The sequence below is a fragment of the Pholcus phalangioides genome, unplaced genomic scaffold (genome assembly GCF_987345545.1).
Source record: "Pholcus phalangioides strain wild (caught in Gottingen) unplaced genomic scaffold, Ppha-v1.0 ptg000028l_1, whole genome shotgun sequence".
In the NCBI taxonomy this organism is placed as follows: Eukaryota; Metazoa; Arthropoda; class Arachnida; order Araneae; family Pholcidae; genus Pholcus; species Pholcus phalangioides.
Window position 1 is genome coordinate 12282055 of NW_028301618.1, and position 20470 is coordinate 12302524.

The window sequence follows — 20470 nt, forward strand, 5'->3', positions numbered from 1 at the left end:
GGTCATCTCTTCTACATCGTGGGGAGCTGACCGTAAGTCGCTCCTTCACTTATATAAAGCTTTAATAAGATCGAAGCTCGACTACGGCTCCATTGTATACGGGTCGGCACCTCGGAGCTATCTGAGTGTGCTCGACCCAGTCCACCATCTCGCCCTGCGGATTTGTTCTGGAGCATTCCGGACGTCTCCAATGGAGAGCCTGTATGTCGAATGCAACGAGCCATCACTGACATCAAGACGCCAACAACTTTCTTTGAAATATTATATCAAAATGAAGTCTTTACCAGGTCATCCACTTCATCGTGTCATTTTTAATCCGTCATTTCATAGACTTTTTGCTGCTCGACCTTCATGTGTTCCATCTTACGGTCTTCGTATGAGGGCACTTGTAGAAGAAATACAAATAGACATCAGTCGTGTGGCCCCAGTTGCTTGGCAACTGGCACCATGGGAGCAGTCTCTGCCAGATGTCTCTCTTTCATTATCGTTATACCCCAGAGCCACCACAGCAGATGTTATATATCGACAGATATTCTTCAGGCACAGGGGTAGGTACAATAGGTACTTCCCTATATATACCGATGGCTCCAAGAGCCCTGGCCATGTCGGTTGTGCCTACATCTGCTGTGAGGAGACATCTTTCAAACTTCACGACACATTCTCTATATATTCGGCAGAACTGTACGCAATCCTTCAGGCTCTACGTCATATACGACGCAAACGCCACCGACGATGCATCATTTATAGCGACTCTCTCAGCGCATTGCAAGCACTGTGTTCCTTCACTTTTCACACTCATCCATTCATTCATGCCATTTTTCATGAACTGCATCACCTCATTCATCACGGTACCACAGTAAAATTTTACTGGGTACCAAGTCATGTAAGAATACCGGGCAACGAAAAAGCAGACAACGCAGCTCGAACAACAACAACTAACATTGATAATAGCCTTCTGGTACCTGCCAGTGACCACTTCTCAATCCTCCGGGAAGTGATGCATCGCCGCTGGCAGGATCATTGGAACAATCAAACTAATAATAAACTTCATGCCATCAAGCCCACACTTGACCACTGGCGTTTGAGCTGCAGAACTAACCGAAAGGAGGAAGTTCTGCTTGCCCGGTTGCGCATAGGACACAGTCGCCTCACACAATCATATTTGTTATTACGAGAGAGTCAACCAGAGTGCCCTCATTGTCAAAGTCCATTGACCATTGCTCATGCTTTTACTTGTTCACATCATCGTCATCATTTTACGACCGCTTTTGGTCACAATCATCTTTCACTTCGTGACATTTTATCTGACCATTGCGATGCATCTCGCATTTTTAAATTCATCAAAGCCATTGGTTTTTATGACAAATTATAGTTTTTACAATTCATGTCATTGTTTTATGTTTCACGTTGCTTTTTTATCATGCACAGTTTTTGTTTTGACATGACAAAAGGACATTTTTTTAATTTTTATATTTGTTTTGGCGCAGTTTGACCTGGTTGGTCCTTGCGCCAATAAACCCAAAATCCAATCCAATCCAGGTCATGTAGGAATACCGGGCAACGAAAAAGCAGACACCGCAGCTCGAACAACAACTAACATTGACAATAACCTTTTGGTACCTGCCAGTGACCACTTCTCAATCCTCCGGGAAGTGATGCATCACCGCTGGCAGGACCATTGGAACCATCAGATAAATAATAAACTTCATGTCATCAAGCCCACACTTGGCCTTTGGCGTTCGAGCTGCAGAACTAACAGAAAGGAGGAAGTTCTGCTTGCCCGGTTGCGCATAGGACACAGTCGCCTAACACAATCATATTTGTTATTACGAGAGAGTCAACCAGAGTGCCCTCATTGTCAAAGTCCATTGACCATTGCTCATGCTTTTACTTGTTCACATCATCGTCATCATTTTACGACCACTTTTGGTCATAGTCATCTTTCACTTCATGATATTTTAAATGACAATAGCGATGCATCTCGCATTTTTAAATTCATCAAAGCCATTGGTTTTTATGACAAATTATAGTTTTTAAAATTTATGTCATTGTTTTACGTTTCATGTTCCGTTTTATATGTTTTAGTTTTTTGACATGACAGAAGGACATTTTTCTCATTTTTATGTCTTGCTTTGGCGCAGTTTGACCAAATTGGTCCTTGCGCCAAAAAATTCAAAATCCAATCCAATATGGTTGCAATGCACATTACTTGAACTCATTGGGGCAAGATATTATGCCAGTATCAGTTTTAAAGAACATTGTTAGAGTTCAGAAGTTTTTTTGGAATCGCCAAGTGCATTGCTCGGAAAAATTCCAAACTCACTGAAACCTCAGTTGTCAGGAGATACTAGATGGAAAAGCCAGATGACTTGTATTGAGAGTTTTTGCGTAACCGAACAGCATATCAAAAAATTCTCGAAGAATATGAAGAAAAAATTGATGCAGATATAGCTGCTCTCATAAATGATTATAATTTATGTAAACAGGCAAAGGATACTTTTCACCAGCTTAAACTAGTTACTGATTCATTAGACCGTTTTCAAAAGGACAGTTCAACTATTTATGAAGCCTGCCATACATGGCTCATGTTGTTAAAAGAAGAATGCTTACAGTCTCGAATCAACGAAATAGCAAAACGAATGAATCAAGCACTGCAACCTTTTCATTTCCTTGCTGAATCCAAAATGAAGGAGAAGGTCGTTTATGACTAATAGAGAAGTATCCTGACAGCATTTCCCTGTTGATTGCATACGAAGCTGAAGCCGCACCGTTTCCTCCAACCAATTTCACGCCATCTGGGAGAAGTATCAATCTTATCACATGGTGGACAGCAGTCAGAAAAACACTGGAAGAAGAAGGCTTTTCAAAAGACTGTCTTCAACAAATTGTTTTTTTACTTTCATGTCCCGCAAGTTCTACATCAATTGAAAGAATATTTTCAAATTTTGGACTGATACACACTAAACTTAGAAATCGTCTTGGCACAAATAGGGCAGCTAAATTAGTTATGTGTAATCGAATGTTAATAGGTGCAGCTGAGCTTGATTATTAAGCCCTCCGCACACAGAGGGATTACTGGGCGAGCGAACTACAATTCTTTTTTCCCTCTCTCTCCCTCACTTCTCAACTAAATAAGTTGGAGACCGCCAACGACGCGATTGCTTGGCGATTTTTATGCAGAGCGAGTGATTGGTGTTTCGAGCGATCTGAAAAGAAGTAGATTCTAATCGAATCACCCAAATTGTCAGGTAAAAGAAATGAACACAGAATGAAGTTTTAAACGATTTTCTATAGCGGTGCATTGCTGCTTGAAATTTGAGCTGTGATCCTTTATAAGTACTTTACAATTTTTTAACACTGACAGATGAAATTGACAAAAAAAAAACCCCAACACAGGTGTTTTCAGACATCAAACAAATGTTTCTGTAGTGTTTATTTTGATTACAAACATTTCCAACAAGCTGCAGGCATGCTCAAATCTATTTTTACTGCTAGTTGATGCAAACATGAATTTAAGAAAGAGAAAAGTCAACTGACCTTGTGGGGAATTGAACCGATGTCCTCATTTTCCAGGTGAACGCCGTAGACCACTAGACTACAAAGGCAGCTATTCTCAATATTTCTTTACAGCTTGTGTGCTCTGAACAGGACCATTCATGGAAAGTCAAAGATTGAGAATTGTTGCCTTTGTAGTCTAGAGTGCTCACCCGGAGAGAGAGAAGGTGGATTCAATACCCTGCAACTTTTTTGACTTTTCTTTCTCTCCTAAATTTGCTGAAATAACATGATCTCACCAGTTTATGAAATAACAGCTCAATTGTATTAACAATAATAAATTTATCTTATTCATAAATGTCTTGTGTCCCGCCCCTAAAGGCATACACATAGTATATAACCATTTTTTATTCAGTGCAAGCCAGATAACAAAAACCACTCCATCCATAATCGTAATGGAAGGCATTTTGTGTATTCTGTGGATGTGTGTAAATGATCTAGTGTTTTTTTTTTCTTATAACAGACATGAGAAAACCCTTTTTGTTACAAATTGATAAAAAAGTTCCACTTTCCCCAAGAATTCAGCTACGTAATGCAGTAAATTATATTTTTATAAGTAGTATGCATTGGTATTTCAAACATTCATTAGCAAGGTGAGCAGGAAAATATAGACTATAAGGATATGCATCACAATATGTACAGTATTTACATTTCATATGTATTTAGGTTGTGACAACAATATAAAAGTTTATTGAAACCAATAATACAACTGTTTGAGTGAATTTAACCACACACACACACAATGATACGGTTATTGGTTGTATTTTCAAGTTTTGTTGAAGATCTTTTATCAGATGTTTATAGTTACCCTGCCTTATGCCATGAGTATCATAAAGAAACAAATTATATACAATAATTCCATTGCCAAGGCACTGACCCCCGAGGACTCAAAAAATAATATAAGTAATTTCGGACAACACTTGGCGGCGATGATGAGGTAAATATCGCATGTGCTTCAGTAGCTTCTTCAAATTGTGTGTGGGGGGGGGGGGTTATATTTATACCCCTCTTTTAACCGAATGAAATTGTATAGCATGCACACACTCTTCACTATATTCACAACTTTAGCATTGCTGCGGCACCGTATTGGTGTACTCAATACTTGGAACTTTTCAGCCATCATGCCAAAGGCGCATTCAATTGTTTTTCTCCCTCTGCTCAATCTATAATTAAATACTCTCTTCGAATTGTCAGAGATTCTTTTAGAGTATGGACGCATTAAATTTGTTGACAATGGGAATGCCTCATCAGCCACAAAGTACTGAGGAAAAATGCTACCATTTTCGTCACATGGCAGTCTGGAGGGGGGCAGGAATCTCCTGTTGCGAATTCACTAACCAATATCTCATGGCAGACGCTTGAAATATGCTGCCAGCCTCTACCATCGTGAATAAGCCATCTGCATCACAGCTGGCTAACAGTATGATGGAGTGATAGGATTTATAGTTGAAATTAGTTGAACCTGTGTTTGGAAGCTTCTCTATAGTGATGTGTTTTCCATCCACTGCACCTATACAATTTGGCAGGTTCCACAATGACAAAAAGCATTCTGAAATTTGTCTCCATCGCTGCATGTCAGGTTTTGCTAAATATTGTTTGTTTAGCTCGTCCCACAACGTCTTTGTAGTCTCAGCTACAATGCGCCCAACTGTGGTCCCCCCTCGAGAAAAGTACAGACCAAGGGAGACAAAGGAACATCCTGCAGCCAGATACCTGTGAAAATCGAGAACAAAATTATTCTCGTCAGTTTGTTGAATTTCTTCAAAAACAAAAAAATGATATTATTTCACCTCACTTTTAAAATGTAACACCACCATTTGTCTTGCGGGATTGGTGCTATAACAGGGTTTGACTGTGAGTACTTTATAACTTGGAATGCATCCTAGGCCTTCTGTGTTAATGCTTTGTACTTTTATTTTGCAGTGCATGACTGCAAAGGCAAGTGGAAGAACTTGAGGACAACTTTTGTGAGAAAGCTGAGACCTCCTGCTAGCGGTTCTGGGTCAAGAACCAAAAAACCATATTATCTGAATGAGGCAATGCAGTTCACCCTGCCTTTTGTGAAGACTGCAGGTGCACCAAGTGGAAATTTTCCATCAGTTCCGATGGACCAATCACAAAATTTTGACATACCAGAAAGCTCTCAAGTGTCAATTGATGACAACTTTTTGGGATCTGCAGAGACAGAAGACCCAGACTCTCCACCTAATCCCCCTCCATCAACTTCGCCTGATACACAATCCAGAGGCATTCTCCGGAAAAGGAAGGGCTGCAATACCAGCAATGCGGATGAAGCCTTCACAGAATATTTCAGCATGAAAAAGACGAAAATGACTGCTGTCTCTGCTTCACCTCCTGTAGATGCACTAAAAGAGTCTATGCATCAGTTCGTAGGCTGCATCTTACCGGATCTGGGGCTTATGACTAATGTACAGGTTCGAACATTCAAGAGACTGTCTCTTTTGTTGATAGACAATATACTTGGAAACAGTCCCTTCGATGCCACACAGGCTCATGTCCAACCAGTGGAATTAATTTTATTATTACAATTTATTCAGTCAATGTATTTCTCAACAAATGCAAAGCGAGATAAAACCTGGGGACTATTTTAAAATTTTATGGGTTTCGTCATCATAGGATGAAATTAAATAAGAACATGTAGGACGGAAAAGACCCAATTTCGGTTTTTTTGGGTCTTTCTCAATCTTTTGATAATGAAATCCATAGAGATTTTATCTGATTTGAATTTGTCGAGAAATACATTGATTTCACTGGTTTTATTATTTCAATGTGTATATGTGAAAATGAGCAGAGCCTGTTCAGGAAAGACGATGCTTTCCCCCATTCTCACCAGCAGGTAGCTGATGAGAATGAGATTTTCGGTGATTGGGGATCCTACCATCGCAACAATACCTCAACAACATGAATAGACCTATGTAGGTTAGCCACAATGGCCTCACTGAGTGTTTAAATTTTTATGAAACCTAGGAAATCAGTTTTCCCTGATTTCTTGGAGAAAAATGAGAAATTTTCATTTTCACCAATTTTTTTATATTTTTGGATTCATGCAAAAAGATCATTATTTTAATCGAAAGATAATCATAAATAATTATTATTACATGAAAATCTCGAGTATTCCATTGGTAATAATGAAAACTTCTATAAATTTTCACTTCTGAAAAACGTTGTTTTTAGTAAATGTTTACTAATTTATTTTTTTAATGAAGTAATGGTAAAAAAAATTAATAAAGAAATCACAAAACGTAAGTGGAAACATACGAACAATTATAATCATTTTTTTAAAATTCTTTGACGAAAATAATGTGCGTCTTACTTGAGGCTTCGACGATGGTATTTTTCCACAAAAACTTTTTTTTCTTTTCTAGATGTGGCTTATACATCCTTACTGGAATTTACGGTTATTGAATCGAAAGTTTCATGAATACTCAATATAAAATCAATTTCTATTGTATGACACACATTGTGGACATTCAATGTTTACTAGATAAATGTCAGTCTATTAATTTATCTGTTGGTATTCAGTATGCGATGATACGAATATGTATGCTACATTTCAAAACATTTTAATGAAGTTTTAAAAAAATAATAATTAGCAGTTGATTAGTTACCATACAAATGAAATAATTTTTTCGTGGATAGTTTTGTCTTCAACAAAGTTTTGTGAAATGTTTGTCTTAAGCTGGCCCAATTATTTTCTATATGCAAGTTAGTTTTCATCAACTCTTTATAATAGGTGTCCTGTAAGCAGGGTAGGAACTAGAGGGGTGCGGGGGTGAACTGCCTGGGGGGGAGACAGTTTTAGGTGGTAACAAAGAGCACCTGTAAAAAAAAGTATATGGAATTTTAAAGTTGTGGCGGTGGCAAAATAATGTTGCTCCAGGCGGCAAAAATTCTAGTTACGGTCCTGTCTGTAAGCACTAGCTCTGCCCTTATCTGATCAACCGTCCGTCTTAGAGGTATGATTTCAATTTAAAAAACGCTCAGCAGGCGTTTAAAAATTTCCCCTGTACTAGTTTTGAGACTGAAAATACAGTGTGTAGCAAAATAAAAAAACTTAAATTTTTATACCGTCCTCCATGCTTTCAATTAGAAAGTTGTTGCCCTGTCTCTCCTGATGCCAACAAAAAAAATTCCATGGTTTTAAATGCTATATTCACAGAGGTATTCGAATTCGAAGAACGGAGGAAATTTGGGAAAAGAACAGCGTTAAATGTGGGAAAACAGTTTTACACGCTTTTAACTCTATTCTTCCCCAAATTGCCTCTATTTTTCGAATATCTCTGTAAATATAGCACTTGGAAACTTGGAATTTTTTTGTGGATTGTTCGTGTGTCGGACTAACACGCTTTGATTTTGATGCCACATTATTTTGTTCAATATATTCTGTAGCAAAGTCATTGATCTACGTTAAAATGTTTTCAATAACTGGTTCATAAAAAAAAAAGGTTTAACTAGTTGAATGAATTTGAAACGTTGTATAGTGGGACCTGTATGCCTGGGTTCCCACAAAATGGCGTACTCGAGGTGGTGGTGGAATTTTCATTACAACACGACTGCACTAGTCTCTTACACTCTGGAGTTTATCCTAAGATTCGGATGAAACTGATGAAAACGAGCAATCGTTCTCCGAACTTGATATTAACTTCTCTCATCGAATTCATCTTCACTCAATAGAGCCAGTATAATTGCACTTATGGGGGTTTCACTAACTGTAACCTGTCAAATAGCATGAATGTTATACTGAATCATCAAAAACCATTGTGAAAAACACATGGCTCAAAAAGTTGAAAAGAAGAGCGAGGAGAAAGGAAATAGGTGGGAAAGTAGGAATGTGTGAGATCACGGGACATGCATTGTTTGAAACAACCAAATGCTTATTTGTGTTTACCTCTGGTGTTGGCTATAACAAGCCACGATGATAAGAGGCTTATACTAATGGGCGGATACAGATAACTTCACGGGCACCAAATGAGAAATTCTTGTATTTTTCTTGAAATTCTTCCTCTTCCTAGAATTTGATTCTGCCTCGTTCAGTTATGATCAGCTCTGGTCAATACAACCAATTTATTTTGAATGAACTGCTTGCTTTCTTCCATGGGCGTCCGCAAAACCTACCTTTGGGGAGGGGGTAAAAAGAGACACTGGTGGGATTGAAAAGAGGGAGTGTTCAGAGAGTCTCTTCCAAAAAAAATTGTATCCAGACTGATCCGTAGCCCGTAACATTTGTCAAGCTGTTTTTCCTTTCAAACTTAGGCCGTAAGAGTTGAAGAAAAAAAAACAAGTTTTTATTCGTTTTATTTGAATGCATTAACACCTTATATAGTTCTCTTTGTATAACCTTATAATCTTCACACGTCAGTATAAATGCCTTCCCAGCTCAATCGAATTTCCTATTCAGGTGTGACATTATCAGGTTAAAAAAAATTGTAAATAAGATGACAAAGACTAATGCTATACAATTTATCCTAGCTGATAAGACAGTTAAAACATTTTTGCCCATGGCACAGGATAAATACAACAGATCAACAATGATCTTTACTGAATAGAAACAGGACGTGAAAGTTTTTGCTTTGTGGGAGCTTTCTTTACTTTTTAGCACGCAGACATACAGTATAAAAACAGTGAGAGAATAAAATAATGCGAGGAAAGAACGAATACAAGTCTTTTACTTTTCATTGAGTGTAGCACTCACTACGAGGAAAGAACAGATCTCTGATAATACAGATCCAAGAATTGATCGGATAATCTGGTATTCAATGCTCTGCCCAAAGGTATATGCACCTGTTTCTTGGGCATTGTAAAATATATTGAGCATAAGATTTTTTCTTTTGTGACAATGAAATCCAAAATTTTTGCACACCATACGCTTTCCACCTTATTCTTCTTTCTACAATCACCCAACTTCTATTCAGTGATCAACTTCACAAACTGTCTCTTTTTTTTCGGAATACCGAACGGCTGTTTCATAAGTTTCATCGTACTTTCTTTCATTATTTTGAGAGCGACAGAATTTTCCAATGAACTGCATCGAATATGCAACCCATGTAAGTGGGCATTCTGTGATCCACACAGTTTCGCTATAAGACCACTTTTCTGAACACAGCATTGACATTTATCAATCACAGAAAGAACAGACAAGACTACGTCAAAGAGGTGAATGTGATCATAGGCATAGGCAGGATTTTCTCTGAGGGAGAGAGGGGCGTTTCAAAATTTAATATTTCCTTGGGGGGAGGTTAAGTTTTTTACTGCAAAATAACACTATTATATTGGCTCATAGGGGTGGTTAGACCTTCCCTTTTGCGTTAACTCAGGAATGTGATAAATTAGGATTGGAAGATTGTGCAATCTTGGGAAAGTGTCACTTCAAAAACTTCACAGAACTGGCTGCTATGTAGGACCAAAAGTTCCAGAAGTTTAAAATAACTATGTTAATATTCAAGTTCGATGTTCGCAAAGAACGTGAAAGATGTGTAATGAATAGTAAAATTTCTATGTTTTTGGAATACATCAGCAGTGTAATAAACTCTATTTATAGACTGTGAGGTTATTGAGGAAATGATATGCATAGATAATAATGAGAGATTGTAGTTGAAAAAATAAAGAAATGGTGAAATTGCGAAATTCTTTACATTTACTCATACAATATTGTTTGTCGAGACCGATACAAAAGAATGTGTTTGATTGTGACAGACTGTGATCAATGATAGTTGAGGGGAGAGAGTTTCTCCATTCGACTATAGGTGTGAGGAAAAACAAACTATATTTAAAACAGTCAGAAGATGCAGAAATAGGATTTAATTTTTGACCTATTTAACATGAATTATATATGCCAATGTAATTGTATAACTTCTGCACTGTATCTGGGGATAAGGTTCCCGTCTGACATATTTACCAATTCTTCTAAATTTCTTTTATCAAGAAATTTTTCAATTTTTCTTATACGGCAACTACATTACTAGGTTATTGGCATTTAAATGTGTGATGTTTAAATGAAAATAAATAGGTGATTTGAATTTACTATTGGTTATTTATCCATGACTAAAATGAAGCTAATTTAAGTTGGCTTACCTTGCTAGAAATTAGTATGATCTGAATATTATTGGTTTTTCCATCTGCTGTGTGTGTACATTCTCTAAACAAATCTAAAATTTTACATATATGGCCAGACTTAAATGATAGGCTACTGTAAGAAGTTTGGCAAAGCTGAGCAAAAGAAATGTTGGAATGGTTGGAGGTTGAGTACAATGTGGTTCATGGACCTCAACAGCTTTTAGAATGCTTAATTTTGGGCTACTCACCTATACATCTATTGCATTTTGCTATCTTTAATATTAGATTGTGCATTTTTTTCACAATTTTCCAATGCAGGTATCTAGCTGCGTCTTGGAGAAATTTTTATATCAATTCGAGAATTTTATTGACTTATATCAATATCATGTATCAATATTTTTCCCACTTTGTGTAATGTATAATTTATTTTAATTTCCTGTCACCAGCCTTTTAATTTATCACAGTCATATTTATTTGCCCCTTGTTGAAATATTGTATTACTGACTTTTTATGTGTTTTTTTTATACCATTTTTTAAATTAATAAATTCATGTTTAAATAAATTTGTGGTTTCATTACATTGTTCAAATTTTGATACGTGTAGAAATATGAGAAAAACATAAACTTACCTCAATGTGATTAGAAGTCTTTCCTCTGCACTAACACATTATCTCATGTTGGTATTTTGTTTTCTTATATGGTATTTTGTTTTGGCGAAATTATTGTTACTAGCTCATTATATGCCTCTTTGGACATTCTATAAAATGACATAAATTTTGCATCGTTTTCCTACAGCTCTCTCGCCGCCACAAACAGCCTGTTGTGAAGGTTCTTTTCAATGTAGGGATGAATCCAATGCTTTCTTCTTTTTTTTTTTTTTTTGCAGTTTTTTTGTGGAAATACAACATGACGATGGCCTCCTCGTCACTGGAACTTTCCATATTTTAACACCTATAATAAAAGTATATGAAAAAAAAAAAAATTTATGTAGCGCACAGAATAACAAAAAACAATACTGCAAGGCAGGGAACGGGTGGAAGAAGTAGCAGGGAAGTAGGAAGAGCACAGGTACGAAGGCGAAAAATAATCAAGTTCGCTGGCGCAAAAAATCGGGCCATTGGCAGATGCCAATCGTATGAATCGTATAATTACCCGCATCGTTGGAAATTCGCCACGATCGCTCGTGACTCGCCGCTTGACTCACTCGACCAGTAATTGCTCCATGTGCGGAGGGCCTTCGTGTTCAATTATTACATAAATTTAATTTTATTCTGTAGTCTCAGTAGATTAAGAGAGAATGCACTCTTGCATTTTTCTAATTATCATGCAATATTTTTAAGCCGTTCTTGTGTACATATATATCTTCCATGTTTCAATAAATCTCATATTTAACCTCAAGCAGTTCAGCTTTCAAGTACAATACATAGCTTGATAACCTGTTATCAGTGATGTAACCCTCTACACATATACTGTTTTGAATCACAAAATTTTACTATATTTAATGTAATTAATAATATAATTTATATAGTATAAAGTTTATTATTTGATTATAGAAGTTACTTCATCAAATTGTAAAGTTTTTCGCTTACAGTTATAAATAGGAGGTTTTAGACAATTTTGGACCGAAGGGTTGTGGACACTACGGTAAAAACAATGGTATTTACCGTACTGTCCAAAACCTTGCCATATTTTCGTGTCCCCCAAGTTATGTATAAATTGAAAGAATATTTTCAAATTTTGTTATCTTAGAAATCATCTTGGCACAGATACAGCAGCTAAATTAGTTATGTGTTATCAAATGTTAAAAGGCGCAGCTGCGCTTGATTATTAGTGTTCGATTATTACGTAAGTTCAATTTCATTCTGTAGTCATATCTATTGCTTTTTTCTAATTTTCATGTGACAAATTTCTATCCCATTCTTGTATCTTTCATTTTTCCATAAATCTAATATTTAACCTCAAGACAGTTCAGTTTTCAATTGTTTGATAACCTGATATCAGTCGTACAACCCTTTGCACATACTGCTTTGAATTTCAAAATTTTATTATAGTTTATGTAATTTTAATAATATAATATAATTTATATAATATAAAGTTTGTTATTTGATTATAGAAGTTGACTCTTCATCGAATTGCAAAGTTTTTCACTTATAGTTATAAATAGGAGGTTTTGGACTGTACGGTAAAAACCACGGTAAATACCATGGTTTTTACCGTACTGTCCAAAACCTTGCCAACCCTGTCTAGAATAAATTATGAAATGCATTTGATAAATATTAATGATTAATATTCCAAACACATGCTTGAATAGATATGAAATTCTCAAATATTATTTTGGAGATTATTCTCGTCAAGAAAAATATTCTACATTTTTTAAGCACTTCATGAAAATTGTTCAAAAGTTTCCAAAAAGCTTCATAATATACAAATACAAATACAAATACAACGCCACAACAGGCAAAATGCCCAACGAGGTGGCTGATAAAAAGATGCCCATAAAAATATGGTTGTCATATGTTTCAAAAATACAGCAACCCAATTAAAAATGCAATTAACACAAATTACAAACAATATATACACATGATAAAATATTATACAATGCCCATAAAGAATACTTATGGTTGTCTTATTCTAAGAATGGATAGCTTCTCGATTTACCCCAACATGTTTATCGTATTTCTTTTTAAACGTGTCAATTGTGTTACAATTTACTACCTCCGGGGGTAAGCTATTCCATTTATTAACAACCCTATTGGAGAAAAATTCCCTGCGACACCATAACCTTGCATTGTCCCTCACCAATCGATACTGGTGTCCCCTTGTAAAAGCAGTCGATTGGCGGTGTACTAAAAGTTCATGGTCCATCCTATCCATCCCATTGAAAATTTTGAACACTTCGATCATATCTCCTCGACACCTGCGTTCATCCAATGTAAACATATTCAAAAAATGAAGTCTTTCTTCATAACTCAAGCCCTGTGTGCCAATAAGGACACGCGTAGCTCTTCTCTGCACCCCTTCAACCAAGTCTATGTCCCTCTGTAGGTATGGTCTCCAAAACCTTACAGCATACTCCAGTCCAGGACGAACTAAGCCTCGAAAAAGCGGAAGAATGACTTTAGGAGAACGCGAAGAGACCTTTTTGAAAATGAGACCAAGCATTCTATTCGCTTTTTTGACAACCGCTGAACAATGTTCAGAAAACTTAAGTCGCTCGTCAATGAGAATTCCCAAATCGGTGACTCTAGTTGCATCCGGGATAGTGACACCATTCAACTCGTAAGAGAACCGTGGGTTGTTCGAACCAAAATGAGCGACCATGCACTTATCTACGCTAAACGTCATGCTCCATTCATTTGCCCATGCTGCAATCTTGTTTAAGTTGGTCTGGAGCAACTCCCTATCGCTTTCATTCCCGATTACCCCCATTAGCTTCACATCATCTGCGAATTTGCTAGTAATTCCATCGATACCCTGATCGAGTTTGTCGATAAAAAGTGAAAAAAGTATGGGGCCAAGGACACTTCCCTGAGGAACTCCACTTGTGACGTCTGTCCAACCAGAGAATTCCCCGTTCACCATAACTCGTTGCGACCTATCTCTTAACCACGATTCTATCCAATTCAGCAAGTTGCCCCCTATTCCAATCTCGTGTAAACGCTTCAAGAGTTTGCCATGTTGGACCCGATCGAATGCCTTCTGGAAATCAAGGTAAACAACGTCGACATTTTTGCTCTTACCCAAAGCCTTAGTCACGTAATCATAGAAGCAAAGGAGGTTAGTTACACATGACTTCCCCTTCCTGAACCCATGCTGATTATCCGACAATACATTATTCTCGTCTATCCACTTCACAAACTGCCTTTTGATGATAATTTCCAAAATTTTCGAGAGGGAGCTCGTCAAACTCACTGGACGATAATTAGACACCACTTCTCTACTACCCTTCTTAAATATCGGAACAACGTTAGCCAGTTTCCAATCTCTCGGGACGATACCCTCAGCAACACTACTCCTGTATATCTGTGCGACTGGCCCCAACAATTCATTAGCACCTTCCCTGAGAACCCTGGGATAGATATCATCTGGTCCTGGTGCTTTGCTTGCACATACATTTCTTAGAAGATTTAGGACCTCCACGTCTTCCACTTGAATATCGTTGAGCGTTTTATTACCCCATGCAACACCCGTACATCGAATATCATTATCTCCATTAAAAACCGACGCGAAAAAGTCATTGAAAGCACTACACATGCCTACATTGCTCTCTACTTTTGAGCCTCCTATCGAGAAGTATATAGCAAATATAAAGCAAATGTGACCTCCCACAATTACAGAGAATATTCTCAAACAAAAAGTTGTATTCTTTTTATGTTTTAGGCACCCAAATTGAATAATATTTCATAATGTAAATGAAAGTACTTTTTTAAAACAAACAGTCTGAATTATTCAATTTTAACATCCAGGAGAATATTCTCGCCTTGCATCTCTATGCATATTTATGAATAGCTTTTCTTGTTAGTGAAACTTTTCCCACTCAGTGGATTCGACAATAATATTTTGAATGTGTGTAATTGCATGAACTTCTTTTCATTGCATAATTTCATCTTACAATGCAAACACAAAAATATTTTCTCTACTATCAACTTATAAATATATATCAGTAAACTGAAAATATTTTTGTGTGCATTACAAGAGGAACTTATTTATAATTAATTTTTTTAACGCTATTACACAATCTAAATTTTATTGTGACATGCAATTGCAGAAAGCTGCATTAATAAAAAAGAACTTGATATATGTACATAGAAATGCGAGGCAAGGACATTTTTCCTGAATAATAGTAAACATTCGTATCATCTTACCTCATCATCTTCAGGGTAGCCTTGTGCCCCCTCAGATTCTGCGAAAGACACACTGTAAAGATAAAAAAATTCAGTTTCTGAACAAAAATTTTAAATTTTCACATGTTGCTTATTAATGGAATACAAAAGTTTAAACACAGAATGATTTCTTACAAAATTGCCATTTTCAACTGTAGAAATGCACAAATTTAGTGGGGGTTTTCTGTCACATAAATAATTTTAAAAATTGTATTGAATTCTTTATATTTGAAATATTGAATTTGCTTAGAGATATACGAAGCCCAGAAAATTGAATATGAAGTAATTAGCTGGACGCACTTTTGAGTTGGATATTCATGCAATAACATTGATTTAAACTTTTTATTTATATCTTCTCAAACATGAAAATAAATGCCTCCGTATTGTCTTTTGATATTCAACTGCTTAATTCATGTAGTTTAGAATGTTTTAAAATTAATTATGGGCCCGTAAAAAGTACATCGAAAAAATTCCACAGCTTTAATTAAGCATTTTTGGAAGCTGAAACAGGCAGATGAATAACTTAAAAAAGTTTAGGGATCAAAATACCTAGCGCCCCTTAAAAAAGGGGGGGGAAATACATTTCTTTCATGAGTCACGCAGGAAGTTGCCATGTTGGTTAACTTAGACACGGTTTGTATGTCCCTCCAAGAAAGAGGGAGACATCACGTGATCCAAAAAGCCTCATTGAAGAAAACTCTGGCAGCGCTGAGTATTATAGCTAGTGATAATATATTAATCAATTATAAAATTTGGGATTAGTGTCGTGAAAACATAGTGCGATTGACGTTGTGTGGCATATAAAGGAAATATTTTAAGTTTAAAAAGTATAGAGTAAGCGAGGCTGAAAAACGTCGTAAAAACGGAAGGAGTCATATAAATGGGGTTCCAGTGTAAGTAAGTGATTTCAACAATTCTCAAGAAATTTGATTTCCCGTTCCCGAGGGCTTTAAAATGTCACAAATTTGGAAACCCTACTTATTGGTAGGAAGTTATTATATAAATCATGGCATAGCACACTCTTGCTCTAGAATCAGCAGAATAATAGAGAATAGTGTGTGATGAGTTATCACAACTCATTGGAACTCCGGCTCCACTAGTCATGGTTTTCAGATATTTTTATCAGGGATAAAAATTTAAGTAAAAAATAATACTAATTACAAACCTGTTTTATCAGTGAATACACACTGTTCTACACAAGTTAAAATTCTTTTGGAATATTTTCTGGCTCATAATTGTAGGGTATCATCTTGCTAACTTGTTCTTTCAGAACATTCTCTCTCCTATAATTTTTACATTTACAATAGACTCATTAATTAAGGTCACCAGAATCCAGCTCACCTCTGATTACTAACCACTCAGATTATCTGAAAAGCAAAAAAAATGCATAGGATGTTAGTTTTACTTGCGTGAAAGATCATATGGGGAAAAAATACTTATTTGTAATTTATCTAAGCTAGGATTTTTACAAATACAAGGCCACAACAAACAAAATACCCAACAAGGTGGTTGGGAAAAAGATGCCCATAATAAATATGGTTGTCATATATTTCTAAAATACAGCAACCCAATTAAAAAATGCAATAATAAAAACTAAAAACTATGTATACATGATAAAATATTATACAATGCCCTTAAAAATATTTATGGTTGTCTTATCTAAGTATGGATAGCTTCCTAGAGATTTACCCCAACATGTTTTTAGTATGGGTCATTCCCAAAAAAAAGTGTACAAACTTTCTCTCTCCAGACTTTTTTTTAGAGCACTCTGGTAGTGATTTTAATTTTTTTTCTAGTTCTTCATTTAATTCTCTCATGGGGTACTTCTTAATTTGTTTTAGATGGTGTCTGATTTTATTAAAAAATCATTGTTTGTAGCGAAACCTCAAAATTTTGGCTATCTCAGCTTCAAAAAAGTGTTAAACAAAGAGACTTGGCGCAAATCTCTCTGGAATTTTTTTCAAAAAACTTGGAATCACATTTTATATATGTGCCATAGATGAATAAAACTGACAATAAAATTCAGAAAAAAAAATTTTTTTCTTATAAAAAACTTTTTTTGTTCGTGTCCCAAAAATTTTCCCATTTTAAAATGTCCACTCTGTTACGGTCATTCGGGAAATATATTTTTTTCCAGATTGAATCTGATAACACTTTTGAGCTTATTGCAAGGTTTACTTTTAATGCTTGATCAACAATTTTGGATTTGACTTTTGCAAAACGACTTAATATTCACATTATGTCTTTAGTACCCGATTTCTCTCTGTTATATGTACACTGTGTTAAGGGGCCATTCAAGTATTACGTAAGCAGATTTTTAGCCATTTTTGACCCCCTCCCCCCACCCCCCTTGTCAGCAGCTTAAAATATTTCATATCTTCAAAAAGGGTGGTTGATGACGTAAGCAACCTTCAAACCCCCCCTCCCCCCTTGTCATAAAAAATCAACAAATCCGAAACCTCCACCCCCCCCCCCCTCGATGCTGACGTAATACTTGAATGACCCCTAAGTCATCATCATAAATAATTTTGTTTTTTTTCCCATCTATATCAACAACAAGTTATAGGACATGGAGATATGATTCAAAATATAAAAAAGTTTTCATCAATCATTTAAATTAATAATGAAAAAATAATTTAAGCTAATTTGTCCACTTTTACGTCTTCCAAGAACTCAAGCAACGAAACAGAATTGAAACTATGATTTAAAGTAAATTTTTCTGAGTTAAAAGGTTTAAATTGAATTTCTAAGTTATCTATTCAATTTCACCTGGTTGCGTATAGGGCACAGTCGCCTCACGCAATCTTATCTTTTATCAAGAGAGAGTCGACCAGAGTGCTCACATTGTCAAAGTTCATTCACCATAGCTCAGGCTTTTTTTAGTTCACACCATTGTCATCATTTTACGACCGCTTTTGGTCATAGTCATCTTTCACTTCTAGATATTTTAAATGACCATTGCGATGCATCTCACGTTTTTAAATTAATCAAAGCCATTGATTTATATGACAAATTATAGTTTTTACAATCGATGTCATTGCATGAAACGTAAATCATACTTTTACCTTTTAACATGACAAGAACAAGTTTTGTATTAATTTTATATGGACATTTGTTTTGGCGCAATTTGACCTAGATGGTCCTGGTGTCAAAAAAATCAAAATCCAATCAAATCTATTCAATTTAAACCCTTTACTACATTCTCCATCATGTCATATTTTCATTAAATACAAAATTAAAGTAGTACAGATCATTAAAATCACTGCAAGGCACAGATCTAGGGAGATGTATCATAAAAGGGGCATTTTAGTATAATTAAAGGTTGTTATATGACAATAGGCCTATATTCTGTATTTTATAGGACAGAACCATTATCTTCCTATATTGTTTTTGTTTCCAGCCTCTACTTACCCCCCCCCCCATTCCACTCTGGATCACTAATGTGAGAGGCATAAATGTGATCATTTTTGTCGCACCACAGTCATTTTCTGCACACGAGGGCTAATTAGACCGGGACCTAGAATTTATTGCCGATTCCGAACGGCAGGCTTGTTTTTCATACTCATCAAGAGGTTGGTGCGCTAACCCCTTGATGGGGGGACTCCCTGCGGTAGCAATTTTTTCTGCGGTCAAGTCGCCGTTTTTTTGTTGTACCCCTGTGTCAGGAAAGTTTTCTGACAAGGACGAACTGGGTATCGAACTCGCGACACCTCTAAACATCTTTTGGTACTTTAGGCGAGCATCTTATCGACTGGGCTACCGCGCCCCGCATAAATGTGAGATTTATATATACCAACATCAAATTACTATTCAATTTCAGCAAAAAACTTGGAAATAAAAGAAAAACCATTATGATGATATAATATACAGCTGAGCAAGTCCAGTGTGTTGTCAGACCAGATTTTAATAATTTTATCTGACCAAAATTCAAACTACAACAGGGGGCATGTTTTTAAAGTTTGGTCATGGGGTGGACGTTTTTCAAAGGTTAGAGTTTCTGGGTCACCTATCACATTTTGTATTTAATTTTTGAGAAAATAAAAGTGTGTTTCCATGGCCTATTTAAAGAATATTTGAAACAACCTTCTCTCAGTTAAACATCTCTGTGCACTCTGTTGCGGGAAGTATTTTTGCAGTTCACTAGAGCAGAAAAATTTAAGAACACTTCAAACTAAGATGTTAAATTATTAATAACCAATCCATTGTCAGTCAGAAATAGAAAGTTTTGATTTTTAGTAGCTAAATATATGTAAAAAATTAACTTTTCCATGTGCTATTTCGAAAAAATCATGAAAAACCATCAAAACGACAGAAAAAGTAAAAAACAATTAAACTGCTGTTTTTAGCACATGTGAAAGAAATAAGCTGATTTCATTATTTTAAGAGATAAAAACTGCAGAAATAATAATTTTTTTAAAGCAATATTTGTTTTAGTAACAAAGTAGATAAAATCCATGACTTTCAGTCATAAAACCCAAAAAAATGAAGTATTGCCACAAAATAGAAGTGAAAATTATTTGTGAAATATTAAATTTCAAGTCAATGACTATAATTTGAGATCAATTTCATTTTGAAAATTCAGCTTTTAATTTTTCATTTCAAAAATGTGGAATGTACACTCTTTTTTTGGGAAAAAAATGACTCGTATATTTATTTTTATCTGTCTAATAGGCAGTTGTACAGCTGTAAAATTAATGGTCTAAAAGTGGAAAAGCATGGAAGCATCTTTAAATATGTGACGATAAATTACTCTATGAACATAATGATCAGAATTTTTGTGACTGATTTAAAGTAAATTTTCTTAGTTAAAAGGTTTTGAAGGTTTAAATTGAATTTAATTAAGTTTTTTATCTTTATTTTTAATTCAATTTAAACCCTTTACCACATCATGTTATTCTTTCCTTAAATACAAAGTAAAGTAGTACAGATCATTAAAATCACTGCCATGCACAGATCAAT

At 35.6% G+C, this 20470-nt stretch overlaps 1 protein-coding gene across 2 annotated transcripts in view; it reads right to left on the reverse strand.

The window, feature by feature from the left end:
- LOC149067981 (THAP domain-containing protein 1-like) overlaps positions 1 to 20470 on the reverse strand; it is a 69457-nt gene that overhangs the window by 40707 nt on the left and 8280 nt on the right. For both annotated transcript variants that reach the window (XM_089252299.1, XM_089252300.1), the window contains 3 exons: positions 16677 to 16878; positions 15494 to 15545; positions 11258 to 11579 (listed from right to left, as the gene is read on the reverse strand). The gene's annotated coding sequence lies outside the window, so the exon portion shown is untranslated. The remainder of the gene's footprint in view (positions 1 to 11257; positions 11580 to 15493; positions 15546 to 16676; positions 16879 to 20470) is intronic.